We start from the raw sequence: 21,455 nt of genomic DNA on the forward strand, positions 1-21,455 counted from the left end.
ATTTCAACTAGTTTTCTTTAGGAGGAATGATATCACCTACCCCCCCACACAAATCTAGCCCCCAAAGAACTTGACCTGCCCTGGCCCAGCTCCCGATGGACCCTCACCAGGCCTGCCCGCCCCCACAAGTCTGCATCCCATCCCTGAGTATTTTAGAAAGCTTTGTGGGTGAGGGGGAAGGCCAATTGGGTAAAAGGGCAGAAAATTATTTTAAAAGTCACAGACTGAAGAGATGCAACACGAAGGACTCATTGAAGGATGAAGTGAATTTTCCAGAAAAACCAAGGGTTGAGTAATGCTTAAACTGAAACCTCCAGTCCTACACAGCCTGAGCTGGCCCCGTTCAAAACAAGCCATGTGGGGAGGCAGGGATTTACCAGGAGATGAGACCCTTCTGCTGCCTTCCTGGCCCTGACCGGGTCCCCAGATGCCACCAGGCCAACTCCTCTTCCTCCTTCTCCTCTGACAGGAGACCCCGTTGTGGCCCAGCCACAGATGACAGGGAGACTCTTCCAGGCTCTAGCACCGAAGCCATAAATGAAACCACCACATCACAACAGAGCTCCAGGGGGAGGGTGTAGAGAACTGCCACCCTCTCCCAGTGACTGCAAGTGGGAGAGGAAGAAAACCAGCTGCAGGACCAGATCCCTGGGAGGAACCTGTTTGTGTCACCAGGTGTGCGTGTGTCTGACACGTGTGTGTTTATGGCAGCAGTCTGTTGACCGTGGCTATCCAGGGAGGGCGTAAGAGAAAGGACAACCTTTGTCTTTGACATGAAACCCTCCCCACTACATGATTTTTTTTTTTCTAAAAATACATATGTTCCGGACATCTGATTCTTGGGATACCGTACAATTGCCTATCCACATGATGGGATATTATTTAGCCGCGAAAAGGAATGAAGTACTGATTTGTGTTACCATGGGGATGAGCCTCCAAAACATTGAGTGAAATAAGCCAAAATCAAAAGACCACAGACGGTTCGATTCCACTTGTATGAAGGAACCAGGATAGGCAAATCCAGAGAACGCAGAGTGGTGGTTGTTGGGCTTGGGGTGTGGCGGGGTGGGGCAGGGCGTGAGGGGAACGTGCAGTTTAATTTCCAGACTGTTGAACAGGCACGGGGTTCACTTTTAGGGTGATGAAAATGTTCTAGAACTAGATTCAGGGGATGGCTGCACAGCACTCAATGTGCTAAATGCCACTGAAGGGTTCACTGTGAAATGGTTAATTTTATGGTGTGCGAATTTCACTGAAAAATCTTTGGGAATTCATATGAAAGTGGAGTCTGGGTGCGCTCACCTCCGGGGAGGCCTGCTCAGCGCACCTGCCGAGGCGGGGCACCTGTCTACACGTGCGGACCTGCCGCCCGGAGGCCCGCACCCAACGGGGAGCCGTGTGCGGGCAGCAGAGCTCCGTGGGATATAATCCCCCCGAAGCGGACACCGCGCAGGCAGCCAGTCGATAGCTGAATGCATGAAAGCATAAACCACGGATGGTTCACAGAATGCAAAATGCCCCAGCAACGAAAGACAGCAAAACCGCAGATAGCCACCACAAGCACGGATGAACCTCAAAGATGCAGTGGGAGCTCTAGAAGCCAGGTACGAAGGACACATGCTCCGTTCGGGTGAAGTTCAAGGGCAGGGGGTGCATCGGAAGTCAAGATAGAGGTCACACCTGGTGGAGGGGCACCAGCGATGCGGAAGAAAGGATGTTCTCGTGGATGGAGAGGTTCAGGGTGCTCCCTGCCAGCCAGGCAACATGTCGAGCACTCAATGGGCATTGAATCCTTGTAAGTTTGTGTATTCATTTCACAGACGAGGAAGCTGGGGCGCAGAGAGGTGACCTTTGGGGCTCCAGGGTGAACAAGGAGCTGAGTGGTAGGTGGAGGTCAGAATGCAGTTCCGCTTGGTTCCAGGGCCTGTGTCCCTAAGTCCTGGGTGAGGACTCAATCAGAGATGTATGACTGTCTCCAGATGGGACTTGGACTCGGGGCCTTTCTGGAACCAGAGTCCCACGCTTTTAACCCCTACGTTCTAAGTGACGGTGTGTGAAATACTCAGCACATTGCGGGAGTTCGAGCCATGTTGGCTATTACTGTCAACGATGCCAGTGGCAGCCTCACCTAGCAGATGTACGATGAAGGAGAATTGTAGCCTCACTAGGAAGCAGACTCATGATCGGATGGCTCTGGCAGGGCACAGTGGGACCGTGATCCAGGGCCATCTCTTGGGAGCCTACGGGTCAAGGCGAGTTTCCACACACCAGAGCCCAGACTCCTGGGAACTGTCCTCCCGGAGACCCCAAACCTGGCCCTTCTGAGGTCTTCTTGACCAACTGGACCAACCTGCATAGCCCACTCCAGGCCCAGCCTGGGTCAGAGGGAGCTGGAGCATGTGTTCAGAGTAGCTGGGGGTTGGGACCAGTGCAGTGCGTTCCGAGCCACTCCACTGTGAAATGTGCATTGAAAATATGCCCAGATCGATCAGAAGCCAGAGGTCGGGCTCCAGGGACAATAAGTATTCCCTGCATGCCCAAATGTCCCCAGCAATTTCACAAATGAAAATTGAGAACGCCTTGATTATCTCCCCCAGGACAGACAGGAATGGCCTCCTCCAGTGCCCCGCTTCAAGGCCAATGTCTCGTGCCAGCAAAAGCAATCTCAATCTCAGACTCAGTAGAATTGAAAGTTGCCTCAATCTCATCTACTCCATTACCCCCATTCTACAGATAAGGAAACTGAGGCCAAGCAGGGAAAATGGACTTGCCCAAGATCAAAGAGGGAGAGCTGGAGGGAGAGCCAGGATTCAAATCCGGGTTCCTTGACCCCATACTTCCCCTGCAGGCTGGGTCTTGCTCTATACTCCCAACTCTGTTGGCCAAATGACTCAACCTAGAGGATCTTTGATTCATTCACGCATTTTGCAAATACTATAAACCAGACTCTGTGCTAGAAACCAGAAAGGCAGCAATGAGCAAGCCTAGGAACAGGTCGTACCCTGGAGCTTATGGTCCAGGCAATGGTATGTCCAACTGGCCATCCAGCTAAGCTCCTTCTTGGCCTTGGAAATTCTCAGCACCTCAGCACTTCATGCACATTTACCAGACCCTTCTTGCACACCAGGAAGAGTGTCAAGACTGAGAAATGCAAAGATGAAGAAGGTAGAGCTCAGGATTCTAGAAAGCCAGTGGGGTAGATACTCCCTGTGCATGAATAATTACAAATTGAAGAAGATGAATGGTGGATGTCGGAACAGACAGAGATGGTGCACAGTGCCTGGGAGATTAGCCAGGGCTTCTTGGAACATGTGGCCTTTGGTTTGGGTCTTGAGACCATGCAGCTTTGAGTAGGGAGGTGAGATGGGGAGACAGGCATTCTAAGCGAGAGAACTGGTCATTGAGCAAAGGTGCAGAGGCGAGATCATGAGTGTTCTATTAAAAGAAATCACAGCTGACCTCACTGGATGGAGCAAAACAGAAGCTGGGATAGTCGATTGCGGTCATGTCATAGAAGGAGTTCGAGGCCAGATGAGAAGGTTATTCTTTATTCTGTTGTGCAAGGGGAGAATGGTGGAAAATGTGGATTCCTCACCCCATCCCAGACCTGTTATATCAAAATGCCTGGGACGAGTCTGACAGTTCCTTAAAAGGTAAAACAATTCCACTCTTAGGTAAATACCTGAAAGAAATGAAAGCAGGGACTCAAACAGACGCTCTTACACCAGTGTTCCCAGCAGCACTATTCACAGTGATCAAAAAGAGGAAACAAACCAAATGTCCATCGACTGATAAATGGCTAAAATGGAATATTACTTGGCCACGAAGAGGAACGACACTCCCATCCATGCCAAATGAACCTTGTAAACACGCTCAGTGGATGTGTGTTTGTGAATGAACCTTGAAAACATGCTCTGTGAGAGAAACAGGGTACAAAAGGACACTTACTGCATGATTCCTTGTGAAAAGTCCAAAATAGGCAAACCTATATACAGAGGGAGGAGAGTAGGGGGTTGCCCGAGGCTAGGGTAGAGACAGGGGGTTGGAGGTGATGGTTAAAGGGATCAGGGCTTCTTTTGGGGATACTTCTATTCTAAAATTGTGGTAATGTGAATATAGCAAATGCTTTGAACTGTACACTTCACATGGGTGAGTCGCATAGTGTGTGAATTATATCCTAAGAAAGCTGTTACAGGGGCACCTGGCTAGCTCAGTCGGTGGAGCCTACAACTCTTGGTCCTGGGGTTGTGAGTTCAAGCCCCACACTCAGCATAGAGATTACGTTAAAAAAAAAGGATAATAGGGATGCCTGGGTGGCTCAGAGGTTGAGCATCTACCTTCAGCTCAGGTCGTGATCCTGGGGTCCTGGGATCGAGTTCCATACCAGGCTCCCCTGCAGGGAGCCTGCTTCTCCCTCTGCCTTTGTCTCTGCCTCTCTCTCTGTGTCTCTCATGAATAAATAAATATAATCTTAAAAAAAAAGAAGGGGTAATGGCAGTAGGGATAATGGACGGTCACTGAGAGGACAGGCTGGGGGAAACAGCACGATGTAAGAAGTGTTAGCAGAATGTGGGTCCAGAAGAAGGAAGGCAGTCTAAGGGCCATCTCAGAGCATCCATCACCATCACAGGGGATTTCCAACCCTATGCTCACAGTTTCTTTTTGGCCAACCCTTGGAAACATGGTGAGAAGTCTATGGAGACTCTTCACCTATTCCTCCCAGGGCCCGCCTGGTCCACCCTGATCACTGAACCCCTTGTGAGTTGCTCCTCTGTCAAAGCCCCCATTACCAACACCCTTCCTACAGACACAGCTGAAGCCCCTTCTTGCTACCATGGCCATGGGGACAGTTACAGCCATGATGACCCTTGCCAGACAAGGCACATCCTGTCAACTTCATCCAAAGGGTTCCATCCCAACCACCATCTTCTGGCTCAAACCACAGGTCTCGGGTTCCCCATAAATCTGACATGATTGGCTCTGCAGCTAAGTTCACCCCACATTCTGGTTGATTCCTGTGCCCTCCCTTCCTCTCTCTAGGGGGCTCGGTTGGCAAGAGCACCCCGCTCCTCGAGCCTGACCTGCTCCCCGCATTACCACCCAGTTAGGGGCTCTCCCCACACCTTCCATCTGGCCTTTCTGGGAAGAAGCAATGGTGTCCGCCCCCTGCCCTGTTCTGCAGGTCATGATGGCCTCGTGTAGGGGAGGCCTCATTGCATCATTTTCTGGGCATCAGCCTTCCTGGATTATTCCAGAATGTGTTCTCGGGAGAGGGGGGGTCACACTTCTAGTCACACCCTGATTGCAAGGTGATTGCAGCACCTCGCATTTTGCATGCCACTCCTGACTTCACTTCTCTGGGCCTTGGTTTTCCCCATCCATAAACTGGGGGCAGTAATAGTAGCCATCTCATCAAAGTGTGGGACCAGGCTCTGTTCCAATTGCCGAGGATACACATACCATCTGGAAGCTGACAGTGAGGCGGAGGGGGGAGCGGGGGCAGGAAACAGGGTGAAAGCAAACAATACAGATGACACATAAGGAAACAGTACCTATGGTTTGGCAGGAAGAGCATGTAAAGAGGGAGCTGAGGGTTCGTTTCTTCATCTAGATGCTGGTTAGAGGGGCGTGTCTGGTTTGCCAAAGCGCACCGAGCAATGCTGAAGGGGCAGACACTTTTCTAAACGCTCATTACAATTACATTCCAATATGTTTTTTTTTTTTATAAAATATCAGAAGTTAGGAAGTGATAAATGCTATATTTAAAAAGAGAGAGAGAGAAGCAGAGTAGAGCTAAGGGACAGCATGCCAGGGAGGGTAAAGCAGGCTGATTTTAAATAGGGTGGTGGAGGGAGGTCTGGAGGAGGTGACGTTTGAGCAGAGACATGAAGCAAGTGGGGGAACTAGCCTTTGGGTTACTCGGTGTGGGGGGGGGGGGAGAACATTCCAGGCTGAGGGGGGCGAGCCAGTGCAGGCACAGGGCCGCTCGTGCAAATATTGATTTATTGGTAGCCTGGTTTGTGCGCGGGCTTGGCTCTTCACACCGAAGTGTGCCAGCCGACAGCTATGCCTCTGCTGAAACCGAGGCCCCAGGAGGGGAGTGCCCTGTGCAATGTCACAGACAACTTACTGGCAGCTGAGGGACTTGGGGGTCGGTGAGGTGGGCAGGGGCACCTTGCTGCACCCTCGAATCTCAGGGCCCCGGCCACCAACACCTGCCCGAGGTGTTCCTTTCGGAGAGGGAGGTTCCGGGGGAATTGCCCGCCCCCACCGCACCCCTGTGGCCTCACCAGAGCAGCTGAAACCCTTCAGGTACTGGCCCCTCGCCTTTGGGGGGCTGGTGGGGGGAGTGGCGTTGGGAAAGAGGATGGAGAAACACAAAGCCTTCCTCCTTAGAGACAGTTTGTTCTCTCAGTGGCTTTTGGAAATCGGAGGCTTTCATGCTCCAGGCTCAGAAAGGAAAGAGGAGAGACAGCCCAGTGGCAGGAAAGTTCTTGGGAGACATCTGAGTGCAGGGAGGGCGGGTGTGCACCTACTGTGCTCCGAGAGCCATGTGGGCAGCCAGAGGGACCCCCCACCCCAGCTGTGCTGCATTCCCGGTTCCACTGACCTCCTGCAGGAGACTTGGCCACTCTCAGCCTCAGCCTCCTCATCGATAAAATGGACCCGACAATAGTCCCTGCCGTGAGGGATGACTGCGACAGTGAGAGCTCCCAGTTCTTAGCGCTTGGCACAAGCGCCAGGAGCAGGCCTGTGCTCAGTAGGTGCAAACTGTAATGATCAGTTATGTGCATGAGATTCTCATTGCTGTCGCCTCGCTGTGCATTGAAGCAATCATCTCCCTTCTTGAATCAGGAGCTAAAGCCCAGGAGGTCGAATGACTCACCCAAGGTCTCTTGGCCATAGAACCTCCTACAGGATTTGGGTGGCCCCATGCAAGATGGAATACAGGTCTCCTTGTTCAGAAATTCTCAAGAATTGCAAGACGGCAAGAGTGGAGCCCTATACAGGTGAAGGGCGCTCTTGCACAGAGAAACTCGTGCCTTTGCACAGGTATCGTGCCCGTGAATGGACAGCAGTGCAACCTGAGTGAGCAAAAGTAGAATTCACACCTCGATCGCCCTGACTCCAAAACTGATGCTCATTCTCCTTCTACACACCAGCACGGCATAGAACCTGAGCCGGCCACTGCAGCAGTGAGCTGGAATCCAGCAGCCCCCAACAAGCACCTGCCACAGCCTCAGGGAGAAAGCACACGTGCACTTATTCGGGGTAGGAAGGTACCCGGTGACTGCTGAGATTCAGACCCACCCCAGCCCAGAAGCTTCCAGGAGGCTCACAGACCACCCCCTGCCCCAAGGAAGCTCCCCCAAGGTCCAGGTCAAAAGCCACGTTCTTGCAAAAGTCTTCCCCGATTGCATGTCTGCTCCCCTGCCATTCCTTCAAAGGCCCAAAAGATACCTGTTGAGCACCTGCTGTGTGCCAGTCTCTGTCCTAGGCCCTGAGAGGGTCGAACAGGGACAGAATGTGCATTGTACCCGCAAGGAGACTTGCTGTCAGTGGGCTCTCATCTGGGCAGAGAAATTGACCTACAAAAAGGACTGGTGGGGAGGATTTCAACATGTAGAGCACCTGTCCTTGTGAGGGAAGTGACACGAGTTTTCCCTTTGAGGCAAACAAAGAGCTTCGGTCGGGGCTGCTGAATCTGGCTCGGGGACTTCTGGGCTGGCAGGTTTAAGCTGTAGGCTGCGAGAATGTTTCAATTCAGATATTTTTTAGATTAAGCTTTTGTATTTTTTCCAAAATTTTTATTATGATCCCATGGTAGTTGTATAATTAGGGAGAAATGAATTTCTTCATTTAAATGATATTTTAAGGCATGGGCCATGATTAAAAGATGTGGAAGGGTAGGAGCCTGTGTGTCTGACTCCCAAGCTTGTGTATCACCTTCTGGCTCTGTGCCTCAATTTCCCCATCTGCAGATAAGGGAATGGGCTGAGATGCCTTCTGTCCTGAGATTGAGAGCATTTTGACATGGGCTGCCATGTGGGAAAAACTGGGGTAGTTTCTGGACACTAGTTATGCCACACCCCTCAGTCACAGATGCCAGCTGCACACTTACTGGACATGCTGTGACTAACAGGCCCATGTAACATCTCAAAGCTCAATGGCAAACAGCAAACAAGTTATCTCAAATGACCATCGAAGTAAGTCCAAGTTTGCAACATGCTGCAAAGAAGAAGTGTGGAAGAAGGTTTTGGAACGTAAAGCACAAGATCAAATGCACGGGTCAAGTGAGGTTTCCTTGTGGAAGCATCGCTTAAGGGTTAACCAGAGCCAGCTAGGGAAAGGGAGGAGGGAAGGGTACGTGAAGAGCTGGAGTCAGGGGTCCCAAGCTGTGGGAGGGATGCTCAGGGTTCTGGAGCAGAGAGAGCCAGAGGGGCAGAGGTAGAGGACAAGGCTGCAGAGACCAGAGGAGCTGGTCCACGTGGGGCCTTGGCCAGGCAGGAGTTGGTACTTGTCTCAAGGGCACTGGGGAGCCATGGATAGTTCTCATCCCAGGAAGAGGATGGCAAGCCTCTAGGAAGACTGGAGCCCTTTGTCCTGAGCAGCCACTTGAGTTGGAGAAGGCTCCATTCATAAATGAGGTCTGGCTCAGGTGTCAGGAGCAGGATCCCCACAGAGGAGAGGATTTTGAGGGGTCAAACACCATGAACATTCCCCAGCTGCCACCACAGAGCCATCCCAGGTAAGCTCATAAGCTGGACTGTTGAGCACTCTTCATTGCACAACCTGTATTGTCTCATCTCAGACCCTTCACCTGTCATGGGCTTAATGGGGACCGTTCCTACACAGGGTGGCACATAGTAGGTGCTTCACAATGGAGGCTGCCATTCACTGAGAGGCTGCCACTCTTCCCAACACAGCACTGAGACTTTGCAGTCATCGACAGAGTCCACCATCCCATCGATCCTTGAGCTAAGCACCAACATCCCCTTCATTTCATAGATGAATACGCTGGCATAAAGAGACATTTACACCAGAGACCAAAGTCAGGCCCCAGAGATCACATCTCTGTCACAAACTCCTCTTTTCCTCAGCCCTTCTCCACTCTCCTCTTCTTGACACACACGGGGTGCCTAACAGAGCCTTTGACTTTTTCCATCTGCATACATTCTCTCAGGGAGAGCAGCACAGGGTCACCGCAGGCTTAAAGTCCCTGCACACGGGCTGTGGTGAGAGTGAGTCAGGGCAACATAGCTAGTGTGTGGCACATCATATAAAAACACTCAATAGGTGCTCACCATGATGATTGACCACCCCCCCATGTTACCACTGGAAGGGCTTCATGGCACATACTCCATTGGACATATGGGCCTAGGTGGAGGGGGTGGCAAGGCAGAAAGGTTAAACCAAGTTAGAAGACTCACAACAGGGTCTGAGTTAGGTTTGCCCTTGCCCACCCTCACCCCAGGAATCCTGACTCACCTCCTGGCACATCGTTCAAGTGCTTTTATAGAAGTATCCCGAGAACAGGAACTGTATCTGTCTCACTCACTATTTTAGCCTCCAGGCCTGGTACAGCACAAGTTATCAATAAATACTAGTTGAATGACTAGATGAATGGATGGATGAATGGATGGATGAATGGTTGGATGGATAGATGGATGGATGGATGGATGGATGGATGGGTGGATGGGTAGATGAGTCACTGTGGCAGAAAGTCTCAGGATGGCTCCCCCTTCCTCACCTCCTGATGTTTGTGCTCTTGAATAACCCCCCTCCTCCTGAGTGTGAGGGGAACTTATGACTTGCCTCTAACCCATGGCAGGGTTGATTGGATGCCCGTGATTACTATACCAGATCATAACGTCCATCTTGCAGGAATCCCTAGCTCACTGATGGGCTTTGAAGAAGGAAGCTACCGTGGTGTAGGCTACCATGTTGGGAAGCTAATATGGCAAGGGAATGTGGGAGGTTTCTCAGAGTAGAAGGTGGCCTCTGACCAAAAGCCACCAAAAAACAGAAGCCCTCAGTCCTACAACCACAAGGAACTGAATCCTGCCAACAGCCTAAGTGACTTTAGATCCTTCCCCAGTGGAACCTCGGATGAGACCACAGCCCCAGCTGACACTTTGATGGCAGCCTTATGAGACCGCAGCAGAGGACCTGGCTCAGTCACATCTGGACTCCTGACCCACAGAAACTGTGAGATCATAAAATATATGTTGGGTTAAGCCACTAAACTAATGGTGACTTATCACCCAGCAAAAGACAACTATTATGGCCATCATCTTCCATATCCATAGTTCCTAACTAGGCTCGTTTACAGACCAATTCCCATCCCATAATTTCATCAAGGAATATTAAGATAAAAAGAAAACTATCGGGGGCTGGAAATACAAGGGGGAAAGGGAGTTTTAAGACTGTCCTGGGAGCTCCGATGTGCTTGAATCTGAGCACATGCTCTTCCTAGAACTGGCTTGGAAATGGGACCTAATGTCATTACCTTAAGAGAATTCATAAGGGGGAAGGCTCGAGGTCATCTCAAGAACCAGTGCAGCCACCCTCTGCTGGGAAGTGAAGGTGGCTGCTCTCTGCTTCCCAACCATGATCTCAGGCTCCTGCGGGTGGGACGTGCTCTGTTTTCCATCGCTCAGCGATGGAAAAGGCTCTGTTAGGCACCCCGTGTGTGTCAGACACAATGCCTGATTCAGCCTGGGAAAAAGCCTGCTCTGGCCGCAGGGTTTCCACGTGCGTTCTCTGAATGTCAGATTGTCCCAGGCGTCAGCTCCTTGAGTGGAAGAGTCATGAAATGCCAACCTCCGTAGGCACAGAGGCACGGACTGTGATAACCAGTATGTTTGTCCTCAGAGCCAATTCATTTCCAGATGCTCCAGTTTGGGTGGCGGAGGCAAGGTGAACACAATCAACAGTGAGTTGACAGGTATTGAGGCTGGCGCTGGGGGTTCTCTATACTAATCTCTTGGCTTTTGTGTGTTTGAGGGGTTGTGTAATTCAAAGTTGAATCAGAAGGGAGGGAGTATAGCCTCATGGTTAGTGTCGCACACATCAGGGGTAAGTCCTGGCTCACCCAAGCTAAATCATCTCAGGTTTACCTCAGAGCCTTTCTGAACATTTTGGGGCTTTTCAGCTGTAAGAGCAACCTCTGCCTATGCCACCCTCTGCCTCACTTTTCTGGTCTGCAACATGTATGTGAAGAGGTTGGCCAAGTGGCCTGGCTAGGGTGGGTGCTCAACAGGCAGGAATAAGCCTCTCCGGTTTCAAGCTTTCCCAGGGAGCTCAGCATGGGGCTGGGCTTCATTGAGATTCTAGCCCCATTTTACAGATGAGGCCCAGAGAGGGGCTGTGACTTGCCTGTAGTCCCACATTGAGGCCCAGAGAGGGGCTGTGACTTGCCTGTGGTCCCACAGCTCAGAAGAGGCTGAGGCAGGATTTGAACCTCATTTGAGTCTTCTCTATTAATTGCCTATACCCAGGTCTGGCTACACAACGTGCAAAGCCCAGTGCAAAGTGAAAAGGTATGATCTCTTGTTCGAAAATTTTGCATTTCAAGTCTGTGACAGCAGAGTGATCTCAGCACAGCGCTCTGTGTGACAGCATGAGTCACATGCTGGTGAAGCTGGCCCTGGCAGCACAGGTGGGGTTAGCTGCTATTATTCTTATTCTTATTATAATTTCATCCTTCTGTACGCCTGGATCTTCATGAGGACCTTGGTGATCCCAGAACTACAGAAACAGTACCCATCCCTTCAAATCCTTGCTAGGTCGGGACCCAGAAGATCATAAAGAATGAACAATAGGTTGTCAAATACAGTGTTGGAGCTAGAAAAGGTCAACGAATGGACCCATTTGACAGATGTGGAAACTGAGGCCCAGGGAGTGGTAGTGGCTCTCCTGGTATCCAGGACCCCGGGATCTGTGAGAACAATTCTCTGGGCCCCAGCTCTGCCCATTGAGCTCACAGGCTTCCCCCATTCCTCCTGGCTCTGGCCTTCCTGAGGGGGAGCTCTCCAACCTGTTGTCCTCCTCCGGGGCCCATCTTCGTCCAAGCCAACCGCCTCTCTTAGCTCAGTGCCCCAGGGGAACGTTACCAGCAGCTGCTTAACTCAGATTATAGCTTCTTTAGAAAGCAAGAGAAAAGGAGAGGAGATGGAGGCAAACATTGCCACTCTAAAGAGGCCCTCGTCAGCCTGTTATGAGCGAGGAGTTTGTTTTTTGTTAATATTTTTTCTGCATGGCGTGCTGCAAATAAGAACATTCAGAGAGCAAATTGGTGGCGTATTTATTGCTGTTGGTTCTTCGGCAGTGCTAAGCCAGTAATAACGGAGAAGCCGCTTGAAGTGCTAGCTCCATTCCGCCTGGTTAAAGAGATCAGGGCTCTGCTCGCGGGCTGTGTTTTGTCAAGTAGACGCAGAGCGCAACCCCAGAACGCCCAAGCTAATAGCATAATAGGATTGAGCCTTCTGTGGGCTCCACACATCCTTGCGGGCTCTGCAGGGCAGGGGACTGGACTCCAGGCTCTGAGTGCCCACCAGGCACCTAGTGCAGGCCCAGCGAGGGCTGGCGCCTCCTTCTGCCCAGCCAAGCTGCATGATGCTCTCTGGCTACCTAATTTGCAAAGCCTAGTGCAAAATGAAAAAGAAGGGTCCCCTTAAGTTGTGCATCAGGAGTGTAGGATACCCCTCGAAGGGAGAATTGGGCAGACAAGATGGCAAGGGGGCCACGTGGGTCCAAATCCCAGCACTGGCTATCTCTGGCTGGGCGATCCTGGGCAAGTTACTTTAACCGCTCCATCCATACCTCTATTTCTCCATCAATACAATGAGTGGGGCTGGGCCTCAATGAGATTCTAGGCCCATTTTACAGGTGAGGCTATTGAGGCCCAGAGAGTGGCTGTAACTTGCCTGCAGTCCCACAGCTAGGAATGAGTACCAACCCCCATAGGATTATTATAAGGATTAAGCTGAGTTAATACATGGGAAATGTTTAAGACATGCCTGGTCCAGAGGAAAAACTAAACAAGCAATGAATTTTATCATGACTGGGAAGATCACAGACCTGAACTTGGCACGCTGTGTGAACTTGAGTCACTTCATCCCTGGCTGTTTTAATGGAGTTATAATTCATGCTTATGTCACGTGAGCTAAAAGAGTTAACCAGAGTAAGGAATGTTTGCAAGTGTTGTCAGCAGCTCTGTACGGTGGCTGTTACCGTGGTCCAGTTCGGGCCCTCCTGGGACATCGTGTGGTCTACTGCCTGTGTACTGCCTGGGAAAGATTTTGCCACAATGTGGCCCCAAGTGGAAGATGCACTCAGCCCCTGACCCAGCAATTCTGCTCCTAGAGATAAACCCAAGAAGAATCCTGGCCCATGTGTTCCAGGAGATGTGCACACGCATGCTCACAGCGGCCACGGTCAAGGAGCTCCAAACTGGAAACCAACCTGATTGCCCATTTCTGTTCCTCTTGGAAGCATCAGGGCCTCATCCTGTATGCAAATAGGTGAACTGTGTTGCTTCCCATCCCTTCTCTGATTTACCCACATGGGTGCAGACCTTGCTGGTTTTCTCCCTTGGGTCTTCTTCCTCCACGGCAAAGCTGGAGTAAGCATGCTTCAGCATTGGACTTGGGCAATGAGCCCCATAGGCCTCACGCCTGGACTCTGTGCCCCAGCCTGGCTGGACCAAACCTCACCTACAACCATATGACGTTCACCTTCCCATCCTTCTCTTCCCACCTGTATCTCCTTTGAAAATCTTGTCATAATTACTGCTTTGAGCAATTTAATTCTACTACTCAGAAGGGCAGACTTGGTTTTGTGTTGATTGGAAACCCAAACACTGGGATGCCTGAGTGGCTCGGTGGTTCAGCATCTGCCTTTGGCTTGGGGTGTGATCCCAGGGTCATAGGATCGAGTCCCACATCAGGGTCCTTGCAGGGAGCCTGCTTCTCCCTCTGCCTGTGTCTCTGCCTCTCTCTGAGTGTCTCTCATGAATAAATGAATAAAATCTTTAAAAAAAAGAAAGTTCAAACACCAAATGAGGGAAAGTCAGCCACTATTCATCCCTCTTCACTTGCTCTGACCACATGGGTCTGACCCTCCCATTTAGAATAAACCTGTCTCTTCCCGACTCCTGCCCCCCCCCTGCTTCCAGCTCCCTAAATATGTGTGAATAGAAAATATAAATAAATGTAAATATAATTCTGTAGCCATTTGTGTTCAGGATTTAGAATTTCCTCCTAGAGGGAAAAGACAGGAAGGGAAAGGCTTGTAAGCACAGGCTGTGCTTCATTAAGAAGCGTGTTTGGGTGGCGATCACTTTTCTCTAACGTAGACAAGCCGGCTGGAAGCTGACCCCCATACATCCTGAAATTTCATCAACTCCTCCCTGCCCCCCCAAAGAGTCTCCCTTGACTCCTCCCCGACCAAAACAGAGCCCCTTCCTTCCTGTCTCCCCAGGGACCTCCAAAGGTCACCGGGACTGCGTGAAATACGCTCTTCCACTCCCACCGGTGGGGCTCTGGGCTGCCAGACGGCTTTAGATGCCTGGCAGCCGGCCCACCGGCATGTGATGGGGCCCTGGGGCCATGAACAGCAGGGCTGGTGACTAAAGCTGGGCCACTGCCTCAGTTGACGGAAAGGGGTCCTTGTCCTGATTTCAGTAATGGACATGCTCTATAGCACCCTGTGTCTTAGACAAAACTGTTTAGGAATACGAACAAATGGAACATCGACGATAATACTGATAATCATATCAGCTGTATCAGAGTGCTCTACTGTCTCCCATCAAGCTGGAAAGCGTGAGAGCTGTTTATTGGATACTGATTAGATGCTAATATTTTATGAACATCCGGGGATCCGATTCCCACAACTATCCTCCGAAGGAGGGCCGAATATTCCCCCCATTTTACAGATGGAGAAACTAAGCCTCGGTGGAGGTGGGCTCCTTTGCCCAAGGGCACCTCCTCCAGTAAAGGATAGCACCTCGCACTGTCCCTGGAGCCACAACTCTCTCTCCAGTTCCAACATCTACCATGGCCTGGAGATGTTAAAGTGATGTTTCTTCCTGGATTTGGCTCAACAGAGGCTCCTTCGGAGCCAGAGCCCTTGGTAGGCAAGCCTGGGCTCCCCACATGCCCTCTAGGCCCCAAGCGTCCTCACAAACTTCCAAGATCCCCAACCAAGGCCCCTTCCAGCAGAGCCCCATTACAAAACCGTCGGCTTCCAAAGCCCCAGCATGTGGGTTAGCCCAGCCCCTGTAATATCAGAAATATTGAAAATAGCTCGCAGGCTCTCCCCCGCCACAGCACCCCCCGCCCACCACTGCCTTCAGGGCTGGCAAGGTGCCCCCGACGCCTGGCTTTGTGCGGACGTGCGCGCCCGCCGCGCTGGCTTCAGTTCTGGGTGGGCCAGAGGGCAATCCTGCGGGAGGCAGAAACTTCTGGTGCTCGCGACTTAACCTCTCGTCCAGAGTCAGCCAGTCACGCGGGGGCTGGGGTGGGGGCGGGGGACCCCTCCAGCCTGAGCGGCGGAGCCCCCTTCAGCTGGCAAGACATCAAAACCCACACAAAATGCTTCCATGTGGTGCCAGCCCTCAGCCTGTGTCCTTCACGTCGAATTAATCCCGGGGCTGCTCGGACAGACATGTCCTCACAACTCTGCTTTCATGTTTGCCCACAATTTCAACGTCATCACACAAAATCAAGGCTAATTGTGAACAGGCCTCCCCCGCCCCCCTGCCCTGTTCCCCTCCCCCCCGCCACATCTGGATCCCACAACCTTTCCCGGGGGCCTCAGAGACCTGCTCAGGCTCCGAACTCTTAGTCTCTAATTTGATCTCTCCTTCCCTTCCCCAGCCTCCTAAATGTACGGATTGGAATGTTCTTTTCTTTCCTTTAGCCATTGACCTTGTCATTGCCAAGACTACCCTATGAATTCTCTACCTTTCTGGGCTCTCTCTGAGTGAACAGCTAGGCTCTGGAAAAGCCGAGGGAAACCCGCCTTCTAACCAATGGGGAAAACGTCTCCCCCTCTGCCTGCCTGGCACATCCCACCCACTGCCCTGCGCTGTATTTCCTGTGGCCTGTCCGGATGCATGAGTATCCTCACCCTGTGCCCAGATCATGTGAGTGATGTTACCCACGGCAGAGGGGAGGTGGTCCAGCCTGATAGGGCACCCTGGGCTAAGAGAAGGAGTTTGGTGCAGGAGAAATGGAGGTATTTGCTTTCCTCGGAGAAACCCAAAGGAAGGAAGGAAGCGTCTTTGGTATTGGCCAGTGACTAGTTTGGGGGATGAAAAGAAGAGATCTGGGGGGAACCTACAGGTACTGAGAGCTCCTCAGAGGCAGGCATAGGGACCCCCAAGTACTCAGGGCTCCGTGGATTCTTTGGGGCAGAAAGGTAGGGGTGGGAGGGTTTCTGAGCATTGGTTAATGTCAAGTGTGTGTGGCCAAGGCCCCCAGAGTATTCCAAAAAGGGGGTCCTTAAGTGGTAGTGAACTTATCCTCTCTTTTGAAAAAAAACCCCACATCGTTTCAGAGCCCAAAGAGGGCTCAGAAACCTCCTGCATGCCCATTCTGCAGACGAGAAAGCCAAGGCCCAGAGAGAAGAGAAGGGCCTACCTGAGGTTGAAGAGAACAATGGTCCTTCAGGCCTAGGAGGGTCTTTGTCTGGTGTTGCCTGTCGAAAAAGATGGCAATGAGCACCACTGGCGGCCCGTACTGGGTGATGGGGTTCCCAGAGAAGGCAGCCCCACCCTAGACAAGGCCAAGCGAGGACAGAAGAATCAGTTTGGATCTGTGCTCAGCCCACACCACTCAACCACAGGCTGGTGGCCCAGAGCTGGATCCACAGGCCCAGGCAACACATGTGCTGACATTTAGCAGAAGAGCAGGGCTGAGGGAAGGAACGCAGGCTCTGGGTCCAGACCCCACCCCAAGGCTCACTCTCAGGCCAAGTGACCAAGTGACCTAACCTCTGCAGGACAGAGTATCATCCACCACCGCCCCTACAGTACCAGCCCCATCCTGTGGGCGTTTGCCCTGGGGCCAGGGAGTAAACCAAACGCTTCATTCTAATGACCCCAGTTCGTCCTAGTAGGGCTCTGGACTCTCATCATCCCATTTCCCAGCGGCAGAAACTGAGGCTCTAACACACATAAGAACCCACAAGAAGTTTTTCAGGGGAAAATCCAAAGCAATTCAGGGGAATGAATAAGAGACAACACACATTATTGAATAAACCACTGAACGAATAAACAAGGGGATGAACGAATGAATGATGGGGGGAATGAATATAGATTTGCCCTTCTTGAGACAGAACATGAAAGACTCTTAACTCTGGGAAACGAACTGGGGTGGTGGAAGGGGAGGCGGGCGGGGGGTGGGGGTGACTGGGTGACGGGCACCGAGGTGGGCACTTGACGGGATGAGCACTGGGTGTTATTCTCTATGTTGGCAAATTGAACACCAATAAAAAATAAATTTGTAAGTAAAAAAAAAAAAATAGAATGAAATAAAATAAATAAATAAATAAATAAATAAATATCTCTAAAAGAAAAAAAAAAATTGCCCTTCTCCGGGGCTCTAGGGCACATTTTTGGCTTTTTCCCCTTTGAGGTGAAATGCGGTGCTTGAGAAGAAACCCCTCGCCCCCGGCCCCCGCCCCACGCCACCCCCTTCATTTCCAAAAACCACAGAAGGGGATTTAAATGCACTGCGTCCCCTATCACCCACATCTGCCGAGAAAAAGGCTAGAGCTGCTCCGACAAATGAAATTCTGACAAAGCGTGTCACAGGTTTGAAGCATCTGTCACCGAGGGGGAGAGACACACATTTGAATGATCTGAAAGCAGGAGAAGTGCCACAGCTCTCGAATGACAATCGCATGGGCCCGCTGACTTTCCCTCTGACCTTCTGGCGGCACCGAAGGGCTCCCTCCTGTAAACATCCCGCAAATAGTTTATCTTCATAAAAGTGCCTGTAATGGAGACAGAGTTAATTTGAAATGGTTTCCTAGACCGTTTGTCTTGTGGGCCAATTGCCGGGTGATGGCCAGAGTGAATGCCGCCCCGCGTGGCAGGGTCCCCCGGGCTGCGGCTTGTGCCCATGTGACAGGGCAGCGTGATGCTATTTAATGGGCCTTCGAGGAGCTGCAGTGGATGAGTTCAGCCAGTGCTGGACTTGACCTCGGACACATTCAAGGGCCAACCCCCCACCCTCCCGGCCTCTTTCTCCTGGGGTTTGGGAGCGGAGGGGGGGACCCGATGACCACCCTACAGACATAGACACCGAGGCCCAGGAGGAGGAGATAGGGAGCCTGTGGTCACCTCGCAGATTGTCCGGAGTGTCAGAAACCGTGTTTTCCCTTCCTGAGCGCATGTGCGCTCGCCAGCCAGTCGCTTGACACTGCGATGCACAGTTTGAGAAATCTCCGTAGGAAGCCCCTGGGAGCTCCCTCCACCCAGGTAGCAAAAAGGAGTGGAGGCTTTGGAGGCAGAAAGACCTGGATTCCAATTCCACGCTGGGCACCTCCTGGGCTGGGTCACTTGGGCGCATTGCTCCGCTGTTCCAGGTCTCGATAAGAAAAATAATAATATTTCACAGGAAGGCTTTGAGGGCCAGACGGCTTTGTGCAGGGCCTGCCGCCGAGGAGGCCTGGTCAAGTGCAAATTCCCTCCCCCGGGGTCCAAGGCAACGTCTTTTCACCCAAGGCCCTCTGCCTCCCCGGACTGCCCAGGCCTAGGCCTCCCTGCTGCCCGACCCCGGACCTTGCAGATGTGACAAATACGGAAAGCATTAGGCTCGCTGGCGATTGTCGGCGCGGCCGTGTTTATGTTTGCAATAAAAGCAAGCAGGTGCTGGCAATTTAACTAATCAGGTACCATCCTGGCCCCAGACGCTGGCCTCCCATTGCTCCTTGCTGTGGGCTAATCTCCACTTGGCCTTCCCTGAGCTGCAATTAGCTGGGTCCCCTGGCCCCTGCACACAGCTAGGATTCCCGCCGTGGGATGGACGAATGGACAAACGGACAGACCCTCAGTGATCCGAGACCAGTCGCGTGGGGCTGAGACCTCCATCTCTTGGTTTCTGAGAACCCATCTGTTAAGAGGTGGGATCTGTCTGGGGGTTTCAGCAGGGAAAGGAGTAACTTTGTGAGGTCATACGGTCCCCAGACCCTCAGAAAAACCCCAGCCTGGGTTCAGCTGTGTCCCCAAAATTCAACTGGATCAACTTGGCCTCTGGAATCAGACTGATCTCTAAACCCACAGAGCCTAGCACAGTGCCAGGCACACAGCCTAGGGACAGAAGTTCATGAGTCCTGCTTGTCCAACACCAAACACTCCCTGCATGACCCCAGACAGTGCCCATCGGCCAGTCTGGGCCTCAGTTTGCTTGGCTGTCAAATGGACAGTCTAACAGACTAGAACAGGATTCCTTAACCTGGCACCACTGACATTTGGGGCTGGATGACTCTTTGTAGTAGGGCCTGCCCTGTACATTATAGGATGTCCAGTAGCATCCCAGACCTCTATCCACTAGGGTCCAGTAGCTGCCCCCTCCAGTTATAACAACCAAAAGTGTCTGCAGACATCACCACATGTCCCCTGGGAGGGCGACATCCCACCTACCCCCAGTTGAGCCCAGTGGCATAGAACAGGGTCTTTCCTTCCTGCTACCTACACATCAGAATACCCCAGGGAAAGGTCTTGGAAAAAGAAGCCATGCCCTGCTCCCGTGTTCTAAGGGATGCCACTGATCTGGGGCGGGCCCTGGAGTGGGTCCGGGCCATCAGGCCTGTATTTTTTCAAAAAGCTCCCCAGGTGATTCCAGTGATGGAAACCCACCTTGGGCAGAAAGATCACCAGGACACTCCCAGGTCTCTGGGCAGAGACCTCCTGGCACAATGTTAGCGACGTCTCCTGCAGCCCCGTGTCCGCCCATATTCCTGTCTGTCATGCAGGACTGCCCAGAGCCACCCCCATCCCATCCCACCCCACGTGCGGTCCCTTCATGTTTCCTTGCAGACATTATTTAACCAATTCTGAGTTGACCAGAATCCAATAAAATGCAGCCCCTACAACACTTTCACAGCTAATTGGTTTGACTGGTACATTGTAAATGTGTGAAGTGACTTTACTGAGAGACAGCAGGGCCCTCGTTAACCTTTCCGTGGGACTTAGCTGGTTTATGTGCCTCTCCCAAGGCCTGTCCCGCCCCTGGGGGTGCTGCAGCTTGCCCAGAAAGGGGACCCCGGCCCCCAGAGCTTCTGGCTGGGGTGCTGCCCTGGGCTCCACCCCGTCCTCCTGAGATGACCTCCCACAGGCCTTCCTTCCTCTATCCTTCTTCGTCCTCCCTACATTCCCACCTCCCTCCCCCACCTCCCCTTCTTGTTACTTCACTCCTCCCTGCTTCCCCACATCCCCACACTCACTCCCAACTGTGCAGTCACCCCAGCATCCTTCCAGCCCTCAGAGCTCAGCTCAAACACCACTTCTTGGTGAAGCTGTCCCTGCCACCAAGCAGGCTTCTTCAGAGGACTGGATTGGTCACCATCCATCATTTGGGGAGTTGATCTGGGTAATCATCTGTCACCCTGAACTCGAATGGGGGCCCCTGGAGGGCAGGCCCAGGTGTGCCTGGTCAGCCAGCCTTGGGGGAAGGTCACCATGCCTGGCCAGGAGCTGGGCCACCAGAACGGAGAGTCAGGGAGGCCAGGCCTCTGTGCTCAGGGCCTCCCACCACATGCAGGGGCGGAGGGCCCACAGTTGGGGCTGGGGGGCCCTCAGGGAGCACTCACCCGTATGCCGGGCCCCAACCTGGCTACTTCCTGCAATGTGCAGAAATAAGCACCCTATCTCCAGTGGCAGCCACTCTGCAGCTCACGGGCCGCCCCGCTGGGGTAAGCCCTACGACCGGCATGCGGTGCCAGCTGCTGTGGGCTTGCCTCCCCCCAGGGACCTGAAAGACGGTTTGCAGAGTGAACTATATAGGCCGTTGTCCCTTTTTCAATTAATCTTTTATTTGCTGTAAAAGGAACGCAAGCGCATAGGCTTTACAAAATCCAATGGTACTAAAATGCTTCATAGCCAAAGCAACGATTCCCTGCCCCACACCTGCTTCTTCCCGGCGCCGCTCCACAGGGACAGCTTACCTGCGACATGATTAGCTGACTCTTAACTGTCTTGCTGAATACTGCGTATGTTACATGTTTTACTATTTTAATCTTAACCACATACAGTACTGTATACACATTTTTTTTCTTTTGAAGGACAAGCTTTAAAATCCAGTAGATATGTTTGATGCTGTGAGGTCCTGGGCCGGTTCTTGACCTGTCTGAGCATCAGTTTTCCCTGTCATAAAATAAAGATAAGAACACCTATTTGGCTGGGTCGCTGGGGTTTGAAATGGGCTGATCTCATAAACCTGGGG

The sequence above is a fragment of the Vulpes vulpes genome, chromosome 10, assembly GCF_048418805.1.
Source record: "Vulpes vulpes isolate BD-2025 chromosome 10, VulVul3, whole genome shotgun sequence".
In the NCBI taxonomy this organism is placed as follows: Eukaryota; Metazoa; Chordata; class Mammalia; order Carnivora; family Canidae; genus Vulpes; species Vulpes vulpes.